The 27,724-nt window shown below is 39.3% G+C and overlaps 1 protein-coding gene across 2 annotated transcripts in view; it reads left to right on the forward strand.

Moving 5' to 3' along the window:
* CDK14 (cyclin dependent kinase 14) overlaps positions 1-27,724 on the forward strand; it is a 599,292-nt gene that overhangs the window by 11,391 nt on the left and 560,177 nt on the right. Inside the window, exon 1 of one of the 2 annotated variants that reach the window (XM_067042484.1) lies at positions 19,546-19,604. The exons of the other annotated variant lie outside the window; for it this stretch is intronic. The gene's annotated coding sequence lies outside the window, so the exon portion shown is untranslated. Of the gene's footprint in view, positions 1-19,545; positions 19,605-27,724 lie in introns of those variants that run through there. 2 annotated transcript variants of the gene reach the window in all.

Here is a 27,724-nt window from a genome sequence, read left to right on the forward strand (position 1 = left end):
GGGCTCCTTATCTCAAGGAGTGGCTTTCTCCAGAGTGCCTGGAGAGGGAGTGTAGTTGCTATTTACTGACTCACTAGAGGATTTCTCTAGGTATATGTAAATGTTTGACTTTGAACAGAGGAGAAAAAGAAATATGGACCTGTTTGAAAGAACTAGTTGCTTATTTTTCCTTTTCCTTCCCTCCATCCCTCTCTCTCACCCTCCTTACCTTCCTTCTTTCTTTATTAAAGTATAATACATTATATTAGCTTCAGTAATGATTCGATATTTGTATATACTGCAAAATGATCACCACAATAAGTCTAGTTCACATCTGTCACTATACATAGTTACAGAATTTTTTTCTTGTGATGAGCACTTTTAAGCTCTACTCTCTTAGCAGCTTTCAAATATGCAGAACAGTGTTATTAACTATAGTCACAACGCTCTACATTACATCTGTTGGTCATCTGTATGTCTTCTTTAGAAAAGTGTTTATTCAGATTCTCTGCACATTTTTAAATAGGATTGATTTTTGCCATTAAGTTGTATAAGATCTTCATATATTTTGGATATTGATCCCTTTTGGATACACCATTTGCAAATATTTTCTCTCATTCAGTGGATTGCCTTTTCATTCCTTTCAACAATCCAGTTGCCTTGTTGATGGTTTCCTTTGCTGGCAAATTCAACAGTCCAATTGCCTTGTTGATGTTTTCCTTTGCCGTGCAGAAGCTATTTAGTTTGATGTAGTCCCACTTGTTTATGTTTGCTTTTATTCCTTTTGGTGTCAAATCCAAAAATTACTGTAAAGACTAATGTCAAGGAGCTTACTGCCTATGTTTTCATCTAGAAGTTTTATGGTTTCAGGTCTTATATTAAGTCCTTAATCAGTTTGAGTTAGTTTTTGTGTATGGTATAAGATCAGGGTCCAGTTTCATTCTTTTGCATGTAGTTGCCCAGTTTTCCCAACACTGTTTATTGAAGAGACTGTCCTTTCCTCACTGTATATTCTTGGCTCCTTTGATGTACATTAATTGACCATATATGTGTGGTTTGATTTCTGGGCTCTCTGTTCTGTTCCATTGATCTATGTGTCTCTTTTTTATGCCATACTGTTTTGATTACTATAGCTTTGTAATATAGTTTGAAATCAGGGGCATGATACCTCCAGTTTTGTTCTTCTTTCTCAAGATTACTTTGGCTATTCAGGGTCTTTTGTGGTTCCATAAAAATTTTAGAATTGTTCATACTATTTCTGTGAGAAATGCCAACGGAATTTGAATCCACTGATTGCTTTGGGTGATATGGACATTTTAACAATATTAATTCTTCTAGTCATGAGCATAGAATATCTTTCCATTTATTTCTTTCATCAGTGTCTTATAGTTATCAGTGTACAGTTCTCTTCACCTCCTTGGTTAAATTTATTCCTCGGTATTTTTAATTTTTGATGCAATTGTAAATGGGATTGTTTTCTTAATTTCTCTTTCTGATAGTTCATTATTTGTATATAGAAACAACAGATTTCTGGACATTGATTTTGTATCCTGCAACATTACTGAATTCATTTATTACTTCTATCAGTTTTTTGGTGGAGTCTTTAGAGTTTTCCGTATCTAGCATTATGTCATCTGCAAGTAGTGACAGCTTTACTTCCTTTCCAATTAATGCTTTTTATTTCTTTTTCTTGCCCAATTGCTCTGGTTAGGACTTTCAGTACTGTGTTGAATAAGAGTGGTGAAAAGGGCCATCCTTGTCTTGTTTTTTTTTTAACATCTTTATTGGAGTATAATTGCTTTACAATGGTGTGTTAGTTTCTGCTTTATAACAAAGTGAATCAGCTATACATATACATATATCCCCATATCTCTTCCCTCTTGCGTCTCCCTCCCTCTCACCCTCCCTATCCCACCCACCCTAGGTGGTCACAAAGCACTGAGCTGATGTGGCCGCTTCCCACTAGCTATCTATTTTACATTTAGTAGTATGTATAAGTCCATGCCACTCTCTCACTTCATCCCAGCTTACCCTTCCCCCACCCCACCTTCCCTTTTATAACTGCCTTTTCTGCATCACATAAGTTTTGATATGTTGTATTTTCTTTTCTGTTTGTCTCAAGGTGTTTTTTATTTCACTTTTGCTTTTCTCATTGATCCATTGGTTGTTCAGTAGTATGTTGTTTAGTCTCTGCATAAAGTTGACCCTTGAACAATGTGAAGGTGTGGGCCACTGACCCCACGCACAGTCAAAAATCCATGCAGAACTTTACAGTCGTCCCTCTATATCTGGGGTTCCACATCCACGGATTCAGCCAACCCAGATTGGGAGATACATGGGGGCAATGTACATTGAGCTCAGTTTTTAGTCCATATCCCTCTTTGTTATTTTGTATAAAGAGATAACTCTAATACCTAAGATGGTAAATATGGCAGTGATTTTTATGAGAACCAGAGTCTAACGGTTAGGTACAAATATGATTTGGGGATATTCCTGGTCATTCTTTTCCATCTTTTGAGGGTGGTGGAAGCTGTTGCAGTATTTTCTCACCCTAACTGTCTTCATCACTGGAGGCCTCAGTGTCTTGTGAATGATATATTTGTTGTATACAGTGTTCCAGCTTCAGACTTCCCTGACTTCCTCATCTAAAATATTAAATCTCAGTAACAGTCATTCCTTAGTCCTCTTGCTCCTGTTATACTCCCTCTATCTCTTCTTTGCTGGCTTCCAGTTTCCAGAGGACCCCTCCTGTGCCTGCCCTGTCCCATTCTTCCGTCCCACAACCCATCCTCCCTTCTTTGTTTCCTTTTCTGTTCACTCATAGTATATCACTCCCTTGACAGTATCTTCAGTGGCCTTACCCCTTTGTACTTTGCTTGTAACCTACTTGCCAGCTCTCGATTTTGACCTGGCATCTTTTCCTTTTTTACCCAGTGGCTGCCAAAAGCTGCTTGAGGAAATCACTCTGCAAATAAATTTATCATTTCTAGCCTTTGCTGGAACCCGAGGCAACTGTGCATAGTCTTGCACTGTGTGGCTGGGCTGTTTCCTGCTGAAACATTTCCACTTCCCTCAAACATTCTAGCCACCCTCCTCCACCCCTCCTTCCTTTACTAGATGACTTTTCCTCTCTATTAATTTGCTAGAGTTACCATAGAAAAATACCACAGACTAGGTGGCTTAAACAACAGACATTTATTGTCTCACAATTCGGTAGACCAGAAGTCTGAAATCAAAGTGTTGGCAGGTTTGGTTCCTCTGAGGGCTATGAGGGAAGGATCTATTTCAGGCCTCTTCCCTTAGCTTGTAGATGGCTATCTTCTCCATGGGTTTTCACATCATCTTCACTCAGTGAGTGTCTGTGTATCCAAATTTCCCCTTTTTATAAGGACATCAATCATATTGAATTAGGAGCTTACCCTACTCCAGTATGACCTCATCTTAATTTAACTAATTGTATCTGCAGTGATCCTGTTTCCAAATAAGATCACTTTCAGAGGTACTGGGATAACTTAAGACTTAAACATAGGAATTTTTGGTAGATACAATTCAACTGATAATAGCCTTCACCTTCTTAGAACACAATAATATTACACATCAGCCCCTTGCCTACATATATACCTTATTTGCTCTAATCATGCTTCTTTTTTTTCCCTGAGAGTAGGATGTGTCTTTTTTCCTCTGCTGGGCTGGTTCCTCCTCCTATCCTCTTGATTCGTTTCCCTCCTTTCCACTCCAGAAGCTTGTGTAATTGATTCTTTCCTTTCTTATCTACGTTTCCTGTCTCTTCCCCTTTACAGGTATTTCAACCGAGGCTCTGAGCATAGTTAAGTCTTCCCTGTCTCTTCCATCGTAATGGAAACCCCTGTGCTCTGTGATCATATTTTCATGCTCTCCTTGAGTAGTTTGTCCGTCCCTTGGTTTTGGCTGCTCTGTTATTATACTCACGTCAGTTTGGATGGCTCAGCTTTCTGTTCTGAACTCCAAACCCAGATATCTAGCTGCCCATTAGATGTTTCTGCCTCTGTATCTTATAGTCACCTTGATTTCAGTGCATACAAAAAACAGTTGATCCTTGGGACTTCCTGGTGGCACAGTGGTTAAGAATCTGCCTGCCAATGCAGGGGACACAGGTTCGAGCCCTGGTCCAGGAAGATCCCACATGCCGCAGAGCAACTAAGCCCGTGGGGCACAACTACTGAGCCTGCACTCTAGAGCCCGTGTGCCACAACTGCTGAAGCCTGTGCGCCTAGGGCCCATGCTCTGCAACAAGAGAAGACACTGCAATGAGAAGCCTGAACACCGCAATGAAGAGTAGCCCCTGCTCGCCACAACTAGAGAACGCCTGCGTGCAGCAACGAAGACCCTGTGCAACCAAAAAAAAAAAAAAAAAAATACAGTTGACCCTTGAACAACATGGGTTTGAACTGCGCGGTTTGGTTCATACGTGGATTGTTTTTCAACAAATGCAGTTGGTTGAATCTGTGGATGCATAACTGTGGATACAGAGGGCCGACTGTAAAGTTATACTCAAATTTTTGACTGCATGGAGGGTTGGCATCCCTAACCACTGAGTTGTTCAAGGGTCATCTGTATTACTAATTCCTATATTCTCTAAACAGGCACCTTTTCTCTTTCCTATCTCAGTGATTGGCTTTCACAAACACATGATTTTTCAAGGCAAAAACCTGACACCATCCTAAATGTTCCTGCAAGCCCCACATCCAAGCTTTGGCTTAGTTCTTGTTCCCTCCGTCATGCCCATTCCCACTGCTGAATTGTACATTCAGCCTCTCTTGTCTGGACTGCGGTAGTGTTCTAACTGGCGTCCCTGCCTACAGCTTGCCTCCTATTCCAACAGAATGATGGATCTGAAATACAAATCGTGCTATTCTCCTGCATAATACTTTAAAAGCTCCCTGTCAGGGAACTCTACTCAATGCTCCACTGTGTGGTGACCTAAATGGGAAGGAAATCCAAAAAAGAGGGGATATATGTATATGTATAGCTGATTGACTTTGCTGTACAGCAGAAACTAACACAACATTGTAAAGCAATTATGCTCCAATAAAAATTAAAAAGAAAACAAAAAAACCAACTCCCTGTCAACTGCGGGTTCAAGTCTAAATTCCTAGCTTGGCTTTCAAGGCCTTTCATCATCCATCTCTCTGCCTACCTTTCCACCCTTATCAAACAGTAATCTCTTATTTTAACACCTTTATCATCATTCCAGCTGCCACCACTTCAGTTCAGGACTTTATCTATCGCTTTTACCTGTTTTATCCCAATAACCTCTTAATTGGTCTTACTGTTGCATCTCTCAGTCCTCCACTCCAGCCTTCCTAAAACATCTTTTTGTCATTATCCTTTCCTAATCAGAGATTTGTATGTCAGGTATTTACAGTCAGCCCTCCCTATCCGTGCCTTTTTGTGCCCATGGATTCAACCAAACTTAGATTGAAAATATTTGGAAAAAAATTCCAGAAAGTTCCAAAAAGCAAAACTTGAATTTGTTACATGGTGGCAACTATTTATATAGCATTTTACATTGTATTTACAACTATTTACATTTGTATTTACAACTATTTATATAATATTCACATTGTATTTACAACGATTTACATATCATTTACATTGTATTAGGTATTATAAGTAATCTAGAGATGATTTAAAGGGGAAGGAAGGGGAACCTGGGATGAAGTGAGAGAGTGGCATGGACATGTATACACTACCAAATGTAAAACAGATAGCTAGTGGGAAGCAGCCGCATAACACAGGGAGATCAGCTTGGTGCTTTGTGACCACCTAGAGGGGTGGGATAGGGTGGGTGGGTGGGAGGCTCAAGAAGGAGAGGATATGGGGATATATGTATTATGTATAGCTGATTCACTTTGTTATACAGCAGAAACTAGCACAGCATTGTGAAGCGATTATACTCCAATAAAGATGTATAAAAAATATAAAGTATACGGAAAAATGTGTGTAGGTTATGTGCAAATACTATGCCATTTTATATAAGGGTCTTGAGCATCCATGCTGATACTGAGGGACAACTGTATTGATGTCTGTTTTATGTTAGTCTCTGGATATGCTCAGAACCTGACTCCCAGTCTAGTCAGTCTCACAAGATTTCATCGCACTGGCATTTGCAGGTTGACCAGCTCCTATCATCTTGCAGCACTGGGCCTGGGCACAGATTCAATCTCACTTTCTCTTTATAGTAAGATTTTACATTACTTTATATTCTGTTTTACTCTTACCATGGTCATGTTTGCCAACCCTGGATGATATGAACCTGTCGCATGAGAGAGGTCTAGAAATTAACAAACTATTCTCTGATCATGCCAGTAATCTGGTATTTAAAATTCAACATTTTGGATGGCTGAGAAAGAACCTCACGTCCTCCTTAATTCTCTCTTTGAAAATTTAGTTGAGATTTTCTGATTCTTAAAACTTTCTATGCTTCAGTTTTTCCTTTCTATAAATGTTTGATCACATTTACCCTCTCCCTAATTATGGTAGACATAATTACCATAATTATATCTAATCCCAGACAGTGGCTAGAATGTCTGGGTAGTGCTGTAAAGATTCAGAGAGGAGGTGCATGTCACAAAATGCAAAATGTATGACATTTGAGAGAATTAGTCACATTTATATTCTTCATTCCCCAAAGACAGAATGTTACAGAAGTTGAAAGCATTGAGTAGCGCCCTGTCTCTCTTGTGGGCAGTGCATATCCTGACAAGTAGGCCCATTAGAGTGTAGGAAGTCTCTCCTGTAAGGTGGCTGGTGTTCCCTTCCAGGCAGTGCTTTCATTTGCATGTTTGAATTCATTTGCAGAAAGCTGACCTTTGGCTTAGGAAGTCTCTCTATATAACCCAAGTACTTAGGATTTTCTTCAACAGGTACAAAATGAATCCAGCTATAGGCAGCACATTATACCCATTTTCCTTCTGACTGAAATTGAGCCACTGATTCATAATCCTCAACTCCTTAACTTGCTTGGTTATGTTTGAGATGGCCTGTTTTTCATGGATCCATAATGATAATTGAAATCAGCTAAGTTGGGAGGTGAGGGTTCTCTGAGGACTGGAATCGTGGTCTCCACTCGATCTGGAGTGTGATGACCTTTAGGGCATTGTGACAGACATTCCTTTCTAAATGATCCTTCGCTGAGGGATACATTTATTAAATATTTTTTTATAGTCCAAAACGCACTGAACTCTTCTTATTCTCTGTGTCATAAAATTTACAAAAGGCACAGTTACCAAAAATTGGAACCAGCAAAATGCTCTTAATTTTGCAAGCTTGATTTCTCCAGAATGCATCAATGTCAGGCTTCCTGAAGGAGCTCTTCCCATGTAAAGACAGTAATTGAAGGAATGCTCACTTTTTCCTTCTGAATCTATCTTAGTTTCAATATATAAAGTTGGTTCTGCTTATTCTTCAATTCTTTATTTAGTTTCCAAATTTTATTTTCTCTTTTACTTTTTTCTGCCTTCCTCCCTTCTTTCTTTTCCTCCCTCCTTCCTTCCTCTCTCCCTTTCTTTCCCTCTCTCCTCTTCTCCTCTCCCTGCCCCTCTCTCTCTCCTCTTCCCTCCCTCTCTTTCTCTCCTCTTCCCTTCCTCCCTCATTCTTCCCTCCCTCCCTCCCTTCCTTCTTTCCCAGCATATGAGCCTGGGGATTTTCTTAAAAATATGTATTTTTTATGATCTGAAAGTATGACAGTATTCTTTACTACAGTGTTTCGCTGTCTTGCACTGCAACATTATATGCTTAATTTTTAATAATGAGGTTAATAGTTCTTTCTTGTGTCTTTTAAATAGCTACTCTAAATTCTAAATTCCCTGATATTAAATCTTATATGCATGCTAATGAATGTGTGGGGGAAAACTTTTTTAAGGCTTTCATGGCCATATAGTTAAAGTAAAGTAGAAAAAACTGCTTCAGCATGTAATTGTATACTCAGCCTAAATTGTATCAGGTAGAGGACTTATTTGACTTTCCACTGATAGTTTTTTCCAGCCTGGCAAATCAGACTTTTAAGTATTGAAAGGGACTTGCAATTGGACCGAGAACGTGGAAGGCTCTTGGAGTCACCAATTCCATGTGTTATCCAGTCTGTTGATTGTGTTTTCTCAATCTATGGATACACTCATGTGAGATGTCTATAAAGTGTGATGTCTAGAACGTATCTTCATATTCAGTGTAGCCTAGCCTGTGTCAAACACATTGTTACAACTCTGTGTTCCATCAGCTGAAATATTGAAGTATGCAAATCATTTCCTTTAAAAAAATATAGAGCAGATTGATGTCAGTCTGTCAATTGTGGTTTTTTTTTTTCTTGCGGTACGCGGGCCTCTCACTGTTGTGGCCTTTCCCGTTGCGGAGCACAGGCTCCGGACGCGCAGGCTCAGCGGCCATGGCTCACAGGCCTAGCCGCTCTGCGGCATGTGGGATCTTCCCGGACCGGGGCACGAACCCGTGTCCCCTGCATCGGCAGGCGGACTCCCAACTACAGCACCACCAGGGAAGCCCTCAATTGTGTTTTGATATATTTTCTTGAGTGGGAAAGAAAGGGGCTGAGTTGCAGTTAGAGTACCAGGAATTTGGCATATTCCAGAGTTTGCCCATGGTGATGTACCATGTATGAAATGATCACCCATGACATATGTCTTGGTGGAAACAAAATGAAGTAAGTTTCTCTAGTCTGTCCTTGCCTTAAGGCTGGGCTATGGCCATAACTTAGTTACCTCAGAGCATTATTTGTTCTATTTTAAACGATTTTCAAAATAGGGAATTGCACCTGCTCTATAAAACAGTGATGGAGTGGAGGGTGGAAGTTTTCTAAATGCTCCCTGAATGAAGATTTTGGTGCAGGTTTCTTCCCTCTACCCCAAATCACACACCTTAAGAATATTGCTGGGCTTCCCTGGTGGCGCAGTGGTTGAGAGTCCGCCTGGCGATGCAGGGGATACGGGTTCGTGCCCTGGTCCGGGGGTATCCCGCATGCCGCGAAGCGGCTGGGCCCGTGGGCCATGGCCGCTGGGCCTGCGCGTCCGGAGCCTGTGCTCCGCAACGGGAGAGGCCACAACAGTGAGAGGCCCGCATACCACAAAAACCACAAAAAAAAAAAAAAAAAAAAAAAAAGAATATTGCTGCTGCAGTTAGCTGAGCACAGCTATTTTTTGACAGTGTGTCATATCCTGCAAGTGGGTTTGATGATAAAAATGATTGAGAACCACTCTTCTAACATATCTATTACTAACTATTAGTAATAATTAGTAAGAAGACGGATATTGGTACAGTCACATGCAGTCTGAATTTTTTTGAACAGCTCTTGATTTCAGATCACGCATCCTGATTTTTGGTTCCGAAAATATAGTCCTAGTTCTACAATTGTATATTTCTTAATATCACATTTATTTTTTTAGGTATTTTATCTAAAAGAAAAACTCAGACAGTGATAAAGAAATGTTTAACAAAGAAGGGGATAGGTAGATAATATTCTACAACAGATAAAAATGAATAAGAGTAACATGATTATTTTTCAATTTTAATGAAGATTGCGTTAATTAAAAACATTATAGGTAAAGAATAGGTAAGATTGATGAGATAAAATTGTATGTTAGTAATAGTCATTCACGTCATGAATTACAGCATCTTTTGTGTTATAGTTGCTCATTTATTTTAAATCTTCTTCAGCTCTATAGCTCTCCTTATATTGTCTTCAAGTGAATATGGTGGAGAATGTTCTGCAGTGCTTGATTCTCTTCTCCTAAAAGGAAGACTATTCAATTTTATAAATGAGCATCCTTGGGTCATTAGATATTGGGGTTCAGGTGTGCAGAAGGCTTGGTAACATATGGCCTGTCCCCAGGTGCCCTAATTTAGCTCAGAACTTTCCCCAGAGGTTTGCATTACTTTATCTAAATGGTTACATGTACAACAAAAAGGTGCTTTGGTCATAAAAGGAAAAAATAAATAAATATGTACTTTGCAGGATATACAAGTCTGCCTTTACATTACTTTCTCTACAGTTATTAGAAGATAAAAATCTTAAAACCCATGTGAATGACATTAATTGGATGACCACAGTTTTGGGTGATCCACTTTTAGTATCTACAGCGTTCCTTTTCTTTTGCTTATTATATTATATACACACACGCGCACACACACACACATTTCTCTCCACTTGAATTTTTTTTTTCAGGCAACACAGCATATTGACATCACCCTGGACTTTTTTCTGGTTCAGAATTTTCCCTTCCTATCACAATTACATATTTTTCACTGAATAATTTAAATATTAGCTATTAAGAAAAGTATGCACATTGCAGAAAATTTATAAAATATTAAAAAGCCAAAAATAAAAATTACAATGTTAAGTGAAAGCAACCATAAGTATGATCTCAGCTTCGTAAAGCATATGTTCCTCTGCGTGGAGGAAACATCTGAAAAAAGGAAAAACAACAGAAGGATAATATGGAAATTGAGGTTCATTGAAGTTGTGACTTGCTCAAAGCCCCTCAGCTAGAAAGCCGATTAATCCGCGATTCCAGCCTAGTCACTCTGACTCCAGTGTGTGCTTGGCATTTTACTAGGCTATTTCCCGGGAGAAGGGAGAAACAATACATGGGTGGTACGATGTGGTGTATGGCGGGTAGATGGAGAAAGGACCCAGCGTTCTTACAAAGATGCAACTGATGTTTGGTAGTAATTCTAACAGATGAATGGTTTTCCTAATAAGGCACAAGAGTGAGTGGACCTAAAGATTCCTTCAGTGGAGGTATGTCATTTTTGAGCCAAGTTATACTCATTTTACAGAGAGGAAGCAGAGGTCCATCCAGGCAGATTAAATAAGTTGCCAAAGAGAACGTGGTTGGTTAGTGTGAGATCAAGGAGGTCTCTTCTCTCAATTACTCTTTACATTTTAGATTTCAGCTTCATGCTTATGTTAAAACTGTGCTTGTATTGCCATTTTTATCTGGATATGGATGGGAATTGGGTGGAAGTGTTTTGAGATACAAACTTGATCCTTGGTCATTTAATACAAATTTCCAGTTAGACATTAGGGCACTGCCCACAGTGAAGGTTATGGAAGGTTAACTGTTGGATGAGGTACCCTGGATCACCAACCAGCCTGCCTGCAGGTTGGTTGGAGCTGGGAGGCATTATGAGAGTGATGCTGGTATGTGTTTTAACTGGCATGTTCAGAACATAATGTCAGGACATCTTTCAATGGGTTTACATTGCCTTCCTTAAACAAGGTAAAAAGTTAATATTGAACAGAAAGTGTCAGATGAGAAATTCATTTCTTTACTTCAAGTTCTGGCTATGTATACGCTTGGATTATGAGCTCGTGCATGTGAAGCAACTCTAGCTTCATTTTTATTTCATATTGTGACAACTGAAATGTTTGTGAAGGATAAAAATATAGAGGAAACAGGCAGATCTTTTCAATAGTTATATCTTAGTAAAAAAAAAAAGCTTGTAGGTGGGCATGGAGAGAGACATTGAATGCTTCTTATTCCTTTTTATTGGTAGGGTGGGTGCTGAGAAAAGAAACAGACCATTTCTTTCTCCTCTTCCTTATGCTTCCAATATCATTGTGTTTTCTTTTCTTTCTTTTTTTTTTTTTTTTTTTTTTTTTTCCTTTTTATCCTGAAACTGTTTGATCTTGGTGGGGACAGATATCTCCATCTTCTCTGAAGCAAATGGTCTAGCTGCCAGCCACTGGGCTTTTTTATTGCCCTGAGCTTTTTCACAATCCATGCACTGGGTCCAGTTAATGTAGTGACCTTTGTGGCTGCCTGTGCCATCCTTCCACTTTGACAGACATGATTCTTTTCTGGTGCGTGACTGGTGCAGGTAAGGGTAGAAGAAGGGCAAAGAGGCAGGCAGGCAAACAAGACAGATGCTTTATAATGATTGGCCCTGGTTCTGCAATGGGGCAGCAGAATTATGGCCCCTAAAAAAAGACCTGAACTTCCTTATGCTCCCTACTGTGTTTCATGGACTAGTTGTGGCATGTATATTATTTGATTTACTTTGTCTTTCTGCTTTCACAACCAGTCGAGTTGGGAAGTTTTGCGGACACAGACATAAAGAGTGATTTTTAGATTCTTCTCTGGTACTTGTCAGTGGGCTCAGAAATAGAAGAATGTGTGCCTTCTTAGTTTTTTTTTCTTCTTTGATGAGAAGGAGCAGGGAAGTGAAAATCTCAAGAGAGCAGTATCAGTTTTCCGGTCAGCAAGCTCATTAAGTTAATATTTACTTTTAAAATGAATGTATTTGCCAGCCCTTCCTGCTGTTTGTTTGGGGACCATTTAACTCACATGTGAGAGCCTCTAACTGGTTTCCACTTCCATTGGGCATTTCACCTCTGAGGCCAGTGACTAGTATGATGTGCTGCTCCTTGTTGTAACACCTTTTTTTTTTTTAAACTTCAAATTACATTTATCTTGAGATTAAAGGAAGGGAAAGAAATGGAACTTAGTTTTTCCCTGTTTCTTGGTGCCTGCTCCTCAGTCTTGTTAAACTGATTTCTAATAACTCAATTGACACATATTTAGGGGTTTAAGAAAACTGGAAATTTGATTAAAATACAGCCTCAAAACTCAAAGATTGCATTTGAAAACTTCTGGTATTTTAATTGTTATTAATTCTAACACTGTTATATTTTTACATTGTAAAATAACACCTGGTCATTAATGAAAAAGTAAAAAAATACAGATGATATAAAAAATTGAAGTTTAAAAACTTAAATTGTACATTTAGTAAAAATTTTCTTTCAATGCTATTAAAAAATATCCTTTCTGTAAGTTTACAGTTTTTTTTTCATCCCGGAACATAGGATATTCTTACTATCATTTAAGCCTTGTTTTAAAGCTAAAGATCTCTTCATAAATTATTGTAATTAAAAAAGTTTTTATGACCTGCTTTTTTTATTTGTCAATAATGCTATTTTGAGACATCTTTTAGAAAATAATTTCTAACTAAGGATGAGAATGCATTTCTCTTGTTTCTGCTTTGCTCCTGTAGATTTTGACATGTTTATTTTGCATTTTGTTATTTTACTCAACTGTATTAGCTCCACTGTTTTTCAGAGGTTTCCTCTGGGTTTTCTTGGTATATAATCATGTCATCTGCAAATGATTTTTTTTTTTTTTTTTTGCGATACGCGGACCTCTCACTGTTGTGACCTCTCCCGTTGCGGCGCACAGGCTCCGGACGTGCAGGCTCAGCGGCCGTGGCTCACGGGCCCAGCCGCTCCGCGGCATGTGGGATCTTCCCGGACCGGGGCACGAACCCGTGTCCTCTGCATCGGCAGGAGGACTCTCAACAACTGCACCACCAGGGAAGCCCCTGAAAATGATTTTTTTTAGCTCTTCCTTTTCAGTATTACATGGAATGATTTTATCTTTTTTTTTTTCCTCTTGATGCTTGTAACTTTCTAATTGAAGGCTATCATTTTTCTTAGGTCTCAGATGAGTGTTTTTTCAAATTAAAAGTAATGAACATAAGACAGTGATTATTTCTACTTCTCTAGATATTTAATAATCACAGGGTCCTCAGATACATGTCATAGTCTTGTTGGTGAGTTTTTTAAGCCTTCTGTGTTAGAGAACTGCCAATTATGTTTAATGACTTGAAGGTTGTATTGAGGAATTCTTACATTTATTTTTGAAAGATCGAGAGATGCCTTTCTATTCGTTATCTTCTTGACATTCCTTTCGTCTTAAAAGTCTGTATGTTAAATGTTTCTGTGATGAAAGCCACAAGTGTGTCCTGAAAGATGTTGCCCTTAGCACAGGGTATTTTTAGAAACCTGAAAAATGTTTATGAACTTTTAGCGGGACCTCTACCACCGTTTGGGGATCAGCGAAGATCACCAGTTTGGGGATGAGTGTCAGGAACTTTTGCTTCAATGGTTGATGCGTTGGGTATTTTTTTTTCCCCCGAGATTCCTTTTATTTTCAAGTGGTTGGTGCTGGCTGTCCTGGTTGTTACTCTGTGTGCCCTCCAGGGCTGTGTAGCTGCACATCTCCACCCTGAGCTCTCTCTGAAGCTGGGTAGAGAGCAGGAGAACACAGGAACAGGAGCTCTGGGATCTCACTTCTGCTGTAGTCCAGCTGGGGTTCCTCACTCCCACCCTCCAGACAATCTTTGTGCACCTCCTTTTCCTTATCTGTACATCAAGGATCATGTACCTGGCAATATTATTATGATTAATCACATAACGCTTGTAAATCCTATAGCAGACTTGGCATATAGCGGGCCAGCGTCCCTCATGCTCAGTGAGTGACATTTGTGTCATGCTTCTCTCCCTGTGAGCCCTCCACACGTCTGTAGGTCACGTGATGGCTGACTTTATTGTGGAACACCAGTGATCAAATTTTAGGAGCCTCCTCATTTTAAAGATGGGGAAACTATGAAGCCCGAGCTGAGTCTTCCTCCAGCCACTGCTTCCCTTCTCCCCCATCTCAGTGGCCTTGCCATGACCCCGTGTTGACTGGATCTGGCAGAAAGGAATGTCCACTGGTGGGGTTTGTCAGCTCCGTGGGTGGATGGGATTTTAGGAGGCAGTCAGGGGCTCTGCATTTGTGAACATTATTATTTTTAAAATTCATTAATTTATTTTTGGCTGGGTTGGGTCTTTGTTGCTGTGCGCGGGCCTTCTCTAGTTGCAGCCAGGGGGGGCTACTCTTCCTTGCTGTACATGGGCTTCTCATTGTGGTGGCTTCTCTTGTTGCAGAGCACGGGCTCTAGGCGCGTGGGCTCAGTAGTTGTGGCACACAGGCTTCAGTAGTTGTGGCTTGTGGGCTCTAGAGCGCAGGCCCAGTAGTTGTGGTGCCTGGGCTTAGTTGCTCTGCGGCATGTGGGATCTTCCCGGACTAGGGCTTGAACCTGTGTCGCCTGCATTGGCAGGCGGATTCTTAACCACTGTGCCACCAGGGAAGTCCATTTGTGAGCGTTCTTAACTAATGTTTTAGTAGGAAACAGTGCTCACATACATCACATCTACAGTGTGCATCTGTCGACAGGAGTTGCCAGAAAGATCTACGGTGATTACCTCTTATATAAAGGGAGGAAAATCACCCTGTGCTTTCTCACTTCTGGGTCGTTGCCTCCCCGTAGGTTCTCCTGATAATGTCTATTTGGTTCTCTTTCTTGGTTACCAGCATTTTTCCTGGAACCTATTCATTGTCTTGGCAGGGGTAGGCCCCTTGTCCCTACCTGTGTGTCCTGTGCCCATGTGTTGAGGAACTGTTTTTTGTTTTTTTTTCCCCATCAGTATGTTATCCCCTCATAGGCGCTTCATATCAAGATCTTGGGACCTGTAGTCTGAGCTGATATTCGTGTCCTTAAAATCATCTTTTATTTCCTTAATGGGGGTGTTTGGTTCCTGGGGGTGGAGATCATTTCTCCCTCTCTCTATACTCGTTTGTTCAGCTTAGTGCTTTGCACCTAGTATGTGCTGAATAAATGTTGCTTGAAAGAATAAATAGAGAACATATTTTTGGTTTTTTTGGTGAATTTATTTCCGTAATTCAGACATAACATTTCTTTTTTCTTTCTCCCCTCCCTCTCTTTTTTTGAATTCACCAATCATTTTTTAAAAAAGTTTTTTCAAACTTTAAAAAAAAAAAATTTATATTTTGGCCTGGCTTCATGGCATGCGGGATCCTAGTTCCCCGACAAGGGATCAAACCCACGGCCCCTGCATTGGAAGCATGGAGTCTTAACCACTGGACTGCCAGTGAAGTCCCGCCAGTCATTTATTGATGATGAGACTTGAAAAAATAAATGACAAACCCTTAAATGATTTTTCTTTGTGCACATTATTTAGTCTTCCCCATAACTGGCATTAGTATTTCTACTTTTACAGATGGGAAAACTAAGGTTTAGAGAAGTTAAGCAACCAGCCCAGGGGTCCAGGGCTGGTGAAGTGGCAGAACTGTGGGTGACCTAGACGGCCCCCTTCCCGACGGCTAAAGTAGCTGCTGGAAGGGACCTGCTGGATTGTTGGCCTTTTGAAAGGAACACGGAAAGTTCCTTGCATTTAAATGATGATTGAGTTACATTTACTTGAATTGTGTGACTTTTAAGGTGCAAATGAATGCTAAGAGTGTATTAGGGTAGCCCTTGGCTGTGGGACTAATTGAGAAACAAAATGAAAGTGCTGCAAACAAATTGATTTTCCTACTTAGAGTTGGTGCTTCCTCCAGTCCCATCCATCCTGTGGCATTTGCCTGAAGGATTCTTTCTCATCTAATTAAACAGTACAGGCTAGATTTTATGTGTTGTCAATAATTTAGTACCCATGTCTTTTTGCCCCTATGGTTAGTTTGGAGACAGAAATTTAGAATAATCTGTGCACATATTTTAAAAACAGGTAACGACTGTCCATTTATGTGGTAGTGTTTTTGCTCATCTAGAGCCTATGGGGTTTCTGTCCTTATCTTGAAACTGTCCTTTAGAACAACTGTCTGTCCAGTGTGATAACTTTTCCCAGAAGTCTCTAGCTTCTAATGGGAGAAACACAATCTGTGATTCATGAGCACGTGTTTGGGGGTTAATTCTATTTGCATCTTTGATTTTTCCCCCTTATTCCGAAGATACATACAAATTAAACATTCAAGATTGCACATCAATGCGTTGGATTTTTATCTGGGGTTGTTCCTTCTCTAAGTGGGGAGTTGGGGATGTGAGGGGGTATGGCAGTACTTATTAACCTCAGTAGTGATTATCCCAAACATCCTAAGCAAAGACTACCTTGAGTGTGTTTTTACTGAAAGCTCTTCCTGTCGTTCTGGGTATTTTATACTGTTTATTTATTTACCTTTTTGAAAGGAAATTCCTTCTTTACTGTCCTATCTTATCTTAGATCAAAGTTTCCACCCAGGGACCCTTCCTTAAATAGCATTGTCTAAGGCTGTATGTGTTTTCTTTCCTTCTTTCTTCTTTTTTTTTCTTTTAAAAGCTTTCTGAGTTTTTGCCCCATCTGCACTCTCTGGTATCCCTTCATTCTATTTATGACTATTGTGCAATGAATATTCATAGTTTCCATCATTAATGTAGTAATGTGCCATTCGTCAGTGCACTGGCTTCCTTGTACTATAATTTTTAAAAATTCTGTTTCTTTTATGTATTTATTTAAAAAAATTTTGGCCTCTTTGTCTTAAACATTTTTTTTCTAGGGTTTGTAATCATGTGAATTTTCTGCCCTTAACTGAGACATATGTGCAGGTCTAAAACTGTACTGTGCAAGATGTCAAATGGCTTAAAAGGATTTCTGTTGTGGTCTGAAAGGGTGGCTCTGTGTCTTCTGAGGGTATAGTCTGACCACATGAATACCAATAATTAGGCATCTTTTATTTTAAGAGAGGGGCAGCTGTTACTGTAGTTGAATTTGAAGATCTTTAGCTATTTTGCGCCTTTTTAAAAAAGGGCTATTCTCCATATATGCATCTCTTTGGTAGGTTTGGTAATAGGCTTGGATACTGGCATGTCGATAATGTGACACAAGGAGGGAAAATAAAAACATCTGAAAAGGAATATCTGAAGTGTTCTGAACATTAGATTTTAATGTATTAGGTTTGTTTTTCTTAAGTTTTTTTTTTCAGTGGATTAAAAGAAAAAGACACCTAAGCATTATGCATGTCAATTCATTTTAAAGTAATTTTAAGGTTAAAATCTTCACCCATCTTGCACTTGATCAAAGGGTCTAGCAATGAAAGCTCCCCTAGAGCATCCTCAGACATCCCTTGGAGACTTGTTTGGATGAGAGTTGCAGTGGTGATTGTGCCTTCCAGGAGTTCTCAAGCCTTTTATTTAAATCAGTGCTTATTATCTCTCACTGTTGTTTAAGAACACAGCTCCTGACCCTGAAAATCCAGTGATGATTTCACCTGGAGGGTGAATTATTGGGCATGTGGGATTAGAGCGACAGACTGCTGTCTCCCTCTTTGCCATCATCAGAGGTCCTGAAGCCCCTTCTGCTGGCTAACATCAGGCAAGAGCGTCACTGCATATTCATAACAGATTTTGCAGGGCTTCAGAGTTCACAGAACAATTTCACCTGTTATCTCGGTCAGTTCTTGCAACAGCCCTGTGAGGTAGTGGATAAATATTTTCATCCCTGTTTTGTAGAGGGGGAAATTGCCTTCCAAAAAGGTGAGTGCTGTGCCCCAAGCCACAATTTTCTATTCTTACATTGGAGCTGGGTCTGGAACCAAAGTTTCCTGTCCTCCTACCTTGACCCCATTATTCTGCTTCACCCAAGAAAGTCAGGATTTAAGGACATTGCATTTAGGATCAAATCAGGCAAGGTGTGTGACCTAAAAGCTCTAACAATGTGGATTTGAAAATGGTACTTAATTTCCTGAATATTATAATATTAATGAGAAATAATATGAATCACCCACTAATTTCTCCATTCAGGCAAATGCATTTGATTTTCTGTGTTCCACGACAGATTTATAGACCTGAATACTTAATTTTACATAGCTGTGAAGAGCATAAATCCTATTTTGTATTTTTCAGATGCCTCAAGGGCCAAAAGCTCATACTATAATAGGAATATTGGCAGTTTGGCTAAGAGAAGAGAAGGGCGACGACCTGACTAGCAACCCTCCCTTGGGGAATAGGGATAAATGACTTCTGACAGTATTGCAAGCTGGGGCAAAGGTTTGGTGAAAACAGGAAGCTGCTTATGAGAAGAATTCAGCGTTAGGTACGGATTCAAGTCCATGGTCCACCATGCAGTCCCTTTGTTACGATGAACAGACGCCTCCTAATCTCTCTGAGCCTGTCTCCTCATCTGAGAGTGAAGGCTGTGAGGCAGTTTCATGTGTTAGGTGAGAATTCAGGGTGCTGGTGCCCAGCTGCCTGATGTCATAAACCTGTAGTCCTGTCCAGGCTCCAACACCTCTTGGTTGTGGGAATACTTAACCTCTCCATGTACCTTGAAACAAGGGGATACTAATAATACCTACCTCATAGGGTTGTTAGGGTCACCTGAGTTTCAATACGTGTGAATGGCTCACCGTAAATTTCCTATCAGAAGTTAGTCATTCTGAAGTGGGATAAAGTAGGGAAGTACTTGGTGCCTCTATTAAACTCTCAATATGTTAGTTTCTTTTTCTCCCATATAGATGTGTTGAGGTTAAGCCTAATGAAAGGAATTTAAAAACCGCTGGAATACAGTGTTTTAATATTTGCATCAGACTCTGTTTATGTAGTTATTGGCCTCTTATACTTTGGACACATTTTTTAAAAAATGTGATATTTTTGTACTACTAAACCCTTAAAATATTGTGTTATATCATGTCTAGGAAATTCATTGTAAGCCTTTCGAAGAGAGAAGGCTTTGTGATAAAAGCCAGCTGCCCAGACATTTCCACCCGCTTCCCCCATCCCCCAGCCTACTGCACAAGCAGCATGTTGGCAGAGATCCAGATTTCCTAAGTGATGGGATTGTTCCCGAGACAGGAATGAGAGGAATCTGCCCAGATTAGAGATGGTTTCAGCTCCTTTGCTTGTTTCATATTCGTAGCCTCGTCCCTGAACTAACCGACCAGCACCGTTTTCCAGTTGTTGGGGATGCTGTTTTAACGCAGGTATGTAAGGTCTCCGTGTTAAAAAAAGTAAGTTTTGAATCTACTTTTTAAGCTCATGGAAGTTTTTCTGGTTTTCTTTGTACAACGGAAGAAGAAGTGTGAGCTCACTTCCATTTATAGTGTCATCTCTGCCAACCAAGTTCAGCCCCTGGCTGTGCTCCACATGTAGCACCTTTCTTGATATGACTCAAGTATTGAGATTGTGGTTTTACCTTCTCCATGTAGGGGTGGGAAAGTTTAGTGATTTGCGTGGCTCAGGCCAGGAAATTATTGGCTCTTGTCAATGGAATTTGTTTATCTTTTCCACTCCTCTGCATTCCTAGACTCTGAGAGAACTCATCATCACTGGGATTGCGCTTCAGTTTGTATGAACTCCTCCCCTTTCTCTATTTTTATTAAATATTAAATATTAATACTTTATTTTTATTTCTCTCTTCTTTGGATGTAAATCCAGGGACCCCCCCCCATTTCAGAAAGGGCTCTCTTGCTCAGCAGTTGTTAAAATAAAAGGATCTGCTGAACACTTTCTGTCCCCTTTTAAATTCGGCTGCCTCCTAAATACATGTTTTCTGCAGTTATCTCCATACTTTTTTTTTAACTTAAGGTCAATGCATGTGTAAATCTCATGTGCTTCTAGACTTGTACTATCCAGTGGAACTATAATGCAAGCCACATTAAAATTTACTAGAAAATGAAAAATTTTTAGTAGTCACATTAAAAATGTAAAAAGGAATAGGTAACTTTAATTTTATATGTTATTTAACCCAATATATTAAAGTATTATAATTTGGACATGTAATCAGTATAAAAATTATTATTGTGTTATTTAACTTTTTTTGGGAGTAAGTTTTAAAAATCCACTTATGTGTTTGATACTTGCAGCATGTTTCAGTTCGGACTAGCCACAATTTCAGGTGATTAGTAGCCATATGTGACTAGCAGCTACCTTATTGGTTAGCAGAGATCTATACTTAAACTTTTCTTTTGTCTTGAAAAAGCACTGTACTGTACTGGCAATTATTTTTCCAACCAAGTGTCTTAGAAAAGAGGCATGAGTCTGTACCTCATGTCTTTGCCAGTAATTAACATGTATCTAGAGAGATTTTCTTTGTTAGAAAAACCAGTTGTGGGATAAAATATCCTAAAACATGAATTAAAATGTAGCATATGTCAACCTACCTAAACAGTTGGTTGACTTGTTGACGGCTAGTGATAAAAATTGCTTTGTCTTATAGCAAGACTTAGCAGTCCTAACAAGACTCAGCATTCAGCACACGCCCTGGATGCGCTCTCTTGCACGGAAGCTGAGGAACTCTGTTTCATGCTACCGAAGTCTGGTGCAAAGCTGTGAATGTTGTTTGTGATTGACCATGCCCCCCACTACTTTTCAAGGTCATCAAGTTTAAAAGGTGAAAGATGTTTGATCCTTAGGATGCCAGCTCATCTGCTTTATATTTCATCCTGTGCCCTCGTTTTTCCAGGATCCTTCAGTTACCTTCTTTGAGAAAAATGATTCTCGAGTGTTAAAGATCATTTTTGAATCTTCAGTGTAGATGGGTATGGCTGATTTTCAGCCATTAGAGGGTCAGTATCTATTCTAGGACAGTGTTTCTCAAACTTTAATGTGGATGTGAATCACCTGGGGGTCTTGTTAACAGATTTTGATGCAGTAGGTCTGAGGTGGGGCCTGAGATTTTGCATTTCTCAAAAATTTTCTGGTGGGCTTCCCTGGTGGCGCAGTGGTTGAGAATCCGCCTGCCGATGCAGGGGACACGGGTTCGTGCCCCGGTCCGGGAAGATCCCACGTGCCGCTGAGCGGCTGGGCCCGTGAGCCATGGCCGCTGAGCCTGCGTGTCCGGAGCCTGTGCTCCGCAACGGGAGAGGCCACAACAGTGAGAGGCCCGCGTACCACAAAAAAAAAAAAAAAAATTCTGGCGATGCTGATTTTGCTGGTCCACAGACCACACTTGGAGCAGCAAGGATTTTGTGCTATGGTCACAAAAATGCCAATCTTTGATAAGTTTTTATTAGCCTGCAACAAAAAGAGAAAAATAATAATGTAGTGAGTGAGGCTTCCCACTACACTAAAAGTGTTCTTGTTTTATCCACTTTTTAAAAATTCAGAAATAATTTTCCTGGCTTCCTGTTACCACGGTGATTGTAAATGATAGTTCTTATTTTTTTAAAAAATGATCTTTTATAGCAAAATCAAAAAGCTAACAACCCTATTTATGTCTTCAAGTTAATAGAATACTTCCACTGATCCACAAACTTCTGAAGTCAGATTCCACCCCACCATCTAAATTATTAGTTTATTAATTTTCTTTCATAGTACTTAGAATGTTTTGTATTGACATAATTACTTGGGTTTAAAAAAATTTTATTTATTTAATTAATTATTTTATTTTTGGCTGCGTTGGGTCTTCATTGCTGCGCGCAGGCTTTCTCTAGCTGTGGCGAGCTGGGGCTACTCTTCGTTGTGGTGCGCGGGCTTCTCATTGTGGTGGCTTCTCTTGTTGCGGAGCATGGACTCTAGGCATGTGGGCTTCAGCAGTTGTGGCACACAGGCTTAGTAGTTGTGGCGCATGGGCTTAGTTGCTCCGCGGCATGTGGGATCTTCCTGGACCAGGGCTCGAACCCGTGTCCCCTGCATTGGCAGGTGGATTCTTAACCACTGTGCCACCAGGGAAGCCCTTGGGTGTTGTTTAGTGTCACTTTCTCCACTATGCTCTAAGCTCTGTTTTTTTCATCACTTTGTCCCTAGTACCTCGCACTGGGTCTGGTGCCTGTTAGTCCCCAGCCAATACTTTTCGAACAGCTTTATTCAGTGGGTCTCAGTGGGAGGGGTACTGCTTCCTCAAGTAGTGTTTTGGAAATTGGTGGGAACTGACTTCAGTTGTCCAAAAGAATGGAGTGTACTATTGGTGTTTGGTGGGTGGAGGACCAGAGGTGGTAGACATTCTGTAGTATACAGAACAACACCAAACAAGTGAAAGCTTATCCTGTGCATCCTGCAAAACCTTAGAATATCCCTATTAGAGGTTTGGTTGGTGAAATGTCTGTCTATAATTATCTGAGCCAAAAACCTAACCCCATTTAAAATACAAAATTTTTTTTTGACCCAGTTTTAATATATTCTGAAATTTTCAGAAATGTAACTGCTGAATACTTCAAAAGTTGTACTTTGATTTATTGATAACTTTTCAAAGACATGTCCACCATTTTGGCAAATCCCTTCACCTGTAGCAGTGCTGCTTGTGGTATTTGAATTGTACCAGTACACACTGTGGGCAATATATGATTATGAATACAGGCCCCCCCACACACACTTTGCCTTTATTTTAAAATATCCAATAAAAAGTGTTGAACAGTCCGGTGAATGAATTTTACTTCTTTTAAATTCAAATTTACTCATTAAAGATAGTTGCGGGCTTCCCTGGTGGCGCAGTGGTTGAGAATCTGCCTGCTGATGCAGGAGACACAGGTTCGTGCCCCGGTCTGGGAAGATCCCACATGCCGCGGAGCAACTAAGCCCGTGAGCCATGGCTGCTAGGCCTGCGCGTCCGGAGCCTGTGCTCCGCAACGGGAGAGGCCACAACAGTGAGAGGCCCGCATACCGCAAAAAAAAAAAAAAAAAAAATGATAGTTGCAAGCATCTTACATCATTAAATCATTTAGTGTAGTCATGCCTATTGGCATCTTAAAATATGTATACACATAATTTACACATATGAAAGATGGTAAAATCTACTCTTTATTTGCCTTTATACTACAGTTTTCTGTCTTGCTCTGTGTGTACTGTGTCTATGGATTCCAAAGGTTGCTATCAAAATGTGGCTCTGGTCTGCTAGGGTCAAAAATCCCTGTTCTTATAGGAACATCATGGAATCAAGGATTCTTACATTCTGGCTTTGGCTTATTTCTCCAAGCTGCTCATTTAACATCTCTGAATTCACTAGATGCTCTGCATCATACAAGTTGTGGTAAATGATTTGTGAATGACTGAACGTGTGGTAAAATGCCCTAGCTTACTTGGTGACTTCTTGCCTGGAGCTCCTCAGAAAGGCAGAGTGCCTACCTGAGACCCACTGTTTTGCTTCCCTTGCGGTTTTAGTTTGGGAAGACAGACCATCTTGGAGAAAGGGATTAGCAAAATGCTGAGGTGTGAAGGGGTGGAGAGTGCTGGTAGTGGTGGTAGGGGGGCAGTTTTATGAATTAAAGTTCAAGTTTTATTAAAGTTCAAGTTTTAGCTTTCCAGGAAGAATTTAAGATTCTTAGACCAGGGTCCACTGTTGTAAGAATTTTTGACAATTATACGTTTGTCTACTCCAGAGTGATTAACAACGGAATCCATGAAGACCCATGGTCTGGGGAGGCTTGTCTTGCTCAGTGGTTGGCTTGCGTGGGCCACCGGGCACAAAAGCCAAAAGTGGGGGAGGGGAGGAGTACACAGCATACACTTGGTGCCAGGAAGGGCTCCTGGGACTGAGTTGGAGAAAGATGGCAGCAGTTTCCACAGCAGAAAACCCCTTTAAGCACAGATAATTCGAGTAGGCTTAGATCTGGCTAGAATGTTGCTCATTAATTGGAACTAGAAAGATATAGGAGGCTCAAGGATGATTGGCACTGGAAAAAGTTTACTGAAGGTGAATCCACTTACAATGAAGAAAAACATTTCATGATTACTATGCATATAAGGCTTGATTGGGTTTTGGTCTTTTAGAAAATTAACTGATAATCATAAGAATAAGTTCATTCTCATTTTTATTTGCAACTAATTAGAAAAAATGTGCTAATAATTAGAAAAAAAAGAAATGAATTAAGGTTTTTTGGGAGTAATCATTTCTGAAATTGTATAACACATATGCTTTCTTTTGTTTACGTATAATCATAAAGAGGGTCCTATTTATTTATTTATATTTTTCCAGGGGATTAAAAAATTTGATAATGGGAATTCCCTGGCGGTCCATTGGTTAGGACTCCAAGCTTCCACTGGCAGGGGCCCAGGTTCGATCCCTGGTTGGGGAACTAAGATCCTGCAAGCCGTGTGGCGTGGCCAAAAAAAAAAAATGTTGATAGTCATTTCATTCCCCTTTAAAGCATCTGTAAACTTGTAGATTTAAAAATCTTTGTTAATTATAAAGAGGATCTCGAGATCCTCATTTCCTGTGGTCTTGTGTGTGACAAGCAGTTTTCCAAAGTTACTTTAATTAATCTTATGAAAGATTGTCTATTTGGCAAGATTTGTAGTTGATTTCTTTGAATTTTTGTGTCGCTGCAGGAAAGGTGGATGGGGAGGAATATGACTGTGGAACTGATTTTATGAGTCATCCATTCCCCCAGAGGATAGTTCTGCATTATGATGAGCTAAGTTTGGGGATGGATATTTGTATCACACATCCCCTTATAATCCTCAGATTCTTTGTGTATTTCATGTTGCCAGTTAGGTGATAGAATCAAGGGCTGAAGTATGTTTATCTTGCGTATGTTTATCATAGAGTATTATGCAAGGAGAGTTATTAATAAATACTTGTTGAATGGAATTGGTTTGAATATCATGAATTTATATTCTTCTTTGACTTCATATTTGCAGTTTCTCTCAGTTGCCCAAGGTTGCCATGATAAAATTCAGCCTAACATCTTTTTTGTGTTACACTTTATAAGGTAACATTTTCATCTAAAATTTGGATCATGACTGTTAAATGTTTGCCTCAAAGAGAACAGTTTGTTCTTTGAAATTAATAATAATTAAAAAAAACCCCCCACACTGGATAGCATCTGTGCAGGGATCTTTCTCCTCAATATTATAAGCAATTATGAATCATGACCAACAAGAGGCCTTGTAAATATGAATATTCTGAAAACAATTAGGCATATTCTCCAGCTGCAAAGATAACACCAGAGTTAATGGAAGTGCCATATGCCTGGGGGAGATGTCATCAAGACAAACATGTAGTTTGTCAAAGTGACGTTTAGATGAGTGTAAGTAATATTAATCCACTCATAAGCTCTTGTCAAACTTAAGCGTTCTCTACCTAAGGTGCCACTTCTGTCCTGTATAGAAGGAGGTGTTAGCAAAGAGAGACTTTGTGTAATATAATAAGTATTTATTATTCATAATCATACAAAGGAGCAGAAGACCCTCTGATGCAGCTGTCTCCTAACCGGGTAACATGTACACTTACAAAAAGACTTTCCAAGAGGTACGTAGGCCTGGATAGAACTATCCAGGGAATCTCTTGCCAGATCCTTAACTTCTGATGTATTATTTCAGGAAACTCTTCTCCCTGAAAACACACCCATGGTCTGGGCATGATGCAGAATCTTCTTTCTCACCTTTTCTTCTACTATAGCCTTCTATTTTATAAAAAACACTCTCCTCCATCTCTAATCTTACTATTGGCATATTGATATAAGATTTTCAAAGCTCTGATCATCAAACAAAGGACCAGTTCATAGTTTTGATGTCAGGTGAATCTTAATGCCTTAATTTTCCCCAATCCCATTCACCTTATTAAGCAATGCATTACCAATGAAATTTATTCCTTATACTTAATAAGTATCTATCATGGTCAATATTATGCTTACTGTGTCCTATTAATAATTATAAGTAATTATAAAAAAACACAAAAAATATAAAAATAATTATAATAACTGAATCCAGAAGAAAAACATTAAAGCTTAGAGTTTTGTGGTCACAAGAGATCAAAGGCACTTAAAAATTTTAAAGTATGTATGAAACTCTTTGTTGCAGAGAAGTACAATAGAGAATTAATAAATCAGAAGACTTTCAAGCATAAATATGTTAGGATGAAATTCTGAGGGAAAAGAGGAATGAAATATCGTTTCAAAGAGAAAAGGGTTTGATGTAAATTTTCCTAGTCCTTATTCATGTATGTTTTATATGGATTATGGTGGGAATGAAATCTCCATGATATTTAGGCAGCCCACAGAATGGGAGTAAGTTTTTGCACATCATCTGTCTGATAAGGGGCTATTATCCAGAAAATATAAAGAACTATTACAACTCAATGATAAAAAGACAAATAATCGCATTAAAAATTGTCAAAGGATCTGAGTAGACATTTCTCCAAAGGAGATATACAAATGGTCAATAAACATATAAAAATATGCTCAACATCATTAGCTATCAGAGAATTGCAAATAAAAATCGCAGTGAGAGTCCACCTTACACCTACTATGATGACTAGAATAAAAACTACAGATAATTACAAGTGTTGGCGAAGACGTGTGATTCAGCTGCTTTTGAAAACAGTCTGTAGTTCCTCAAATTGTTAAACATGCAGTTATTGTATGGTCCAGTAATTCCACTCCTCAGTATATACTCAAAAGAAATGAAAACATGTCCACACACAAACATCTATAGAAATGTACACAGCAGCATTGTTCATAATAGCTAAGAAATGAGAACAATCCAAATGTCCATCAACTGATTATAAAAATAAATATTATTTATAAAAAAATAAAAAGTGATATATCTGTACAATAGAATGTTATTTGTTAATAAAAAGAAGTGAAGTACTGATAGATGCTAAAACATGAATGAACTTTGATAACATTATGCTAAAAGAAAGAAACCAGTCACAAAGGACTGCATATTGTGTGTTTCCACTTATACAAAATTTCCAAAATAGGTAAACCTGTAGATACAGGAAGTAGATTAATGGTTGCCTAGGGCTGGGTAGGAGAGTGATGGGAGGATTGGGGGCTGACAGCTGGGGAGTGTGGGGTTTCTTTTTGGGGCAATGAAAATGTTCTAAAATTTATTATGTTGATGTTTACACAACTTTGTGAATATATTTGGAATTGTATATTTTAAATTAGTAATTTGTATGGCATGTGAATTATAACTCAATAGAGCTGCTTAAACAATAATGTAATAGTTCTATTTTTAAAATGTCAATGGTTGCAGTATGCCAGAAATGACATACTTTGTATCCTTTACATACATTTATGGTGAACTGTTCCAGATGTAACCTTAGACACTGAAAAGAAAAAGCCCCATATTTCTGCAGTCTTAAATTATCAGTTTTTTTGTTGCATAATATTTCACTGAGTTGATGAAGGATACTTTGCTTATTCTCCTCCTCTGTAAGGAT

The sequence above is a fragment of the Kogia breviceps genome, chromosome 9 (assembly GCF_026419965.1).
Source record: "Kogia breviceps isolate mKogBre1 chromosome 9, mKogBre1 haplotype 1, whole genome shotgun sequence".
NCBI classification, from domain to species: domain Eukaryota; kingdom Metazoa; phylum Chordata; class Mammalia; order Artiodactyla; family Physeteridae; genus Kogia; species Kogia breviceps.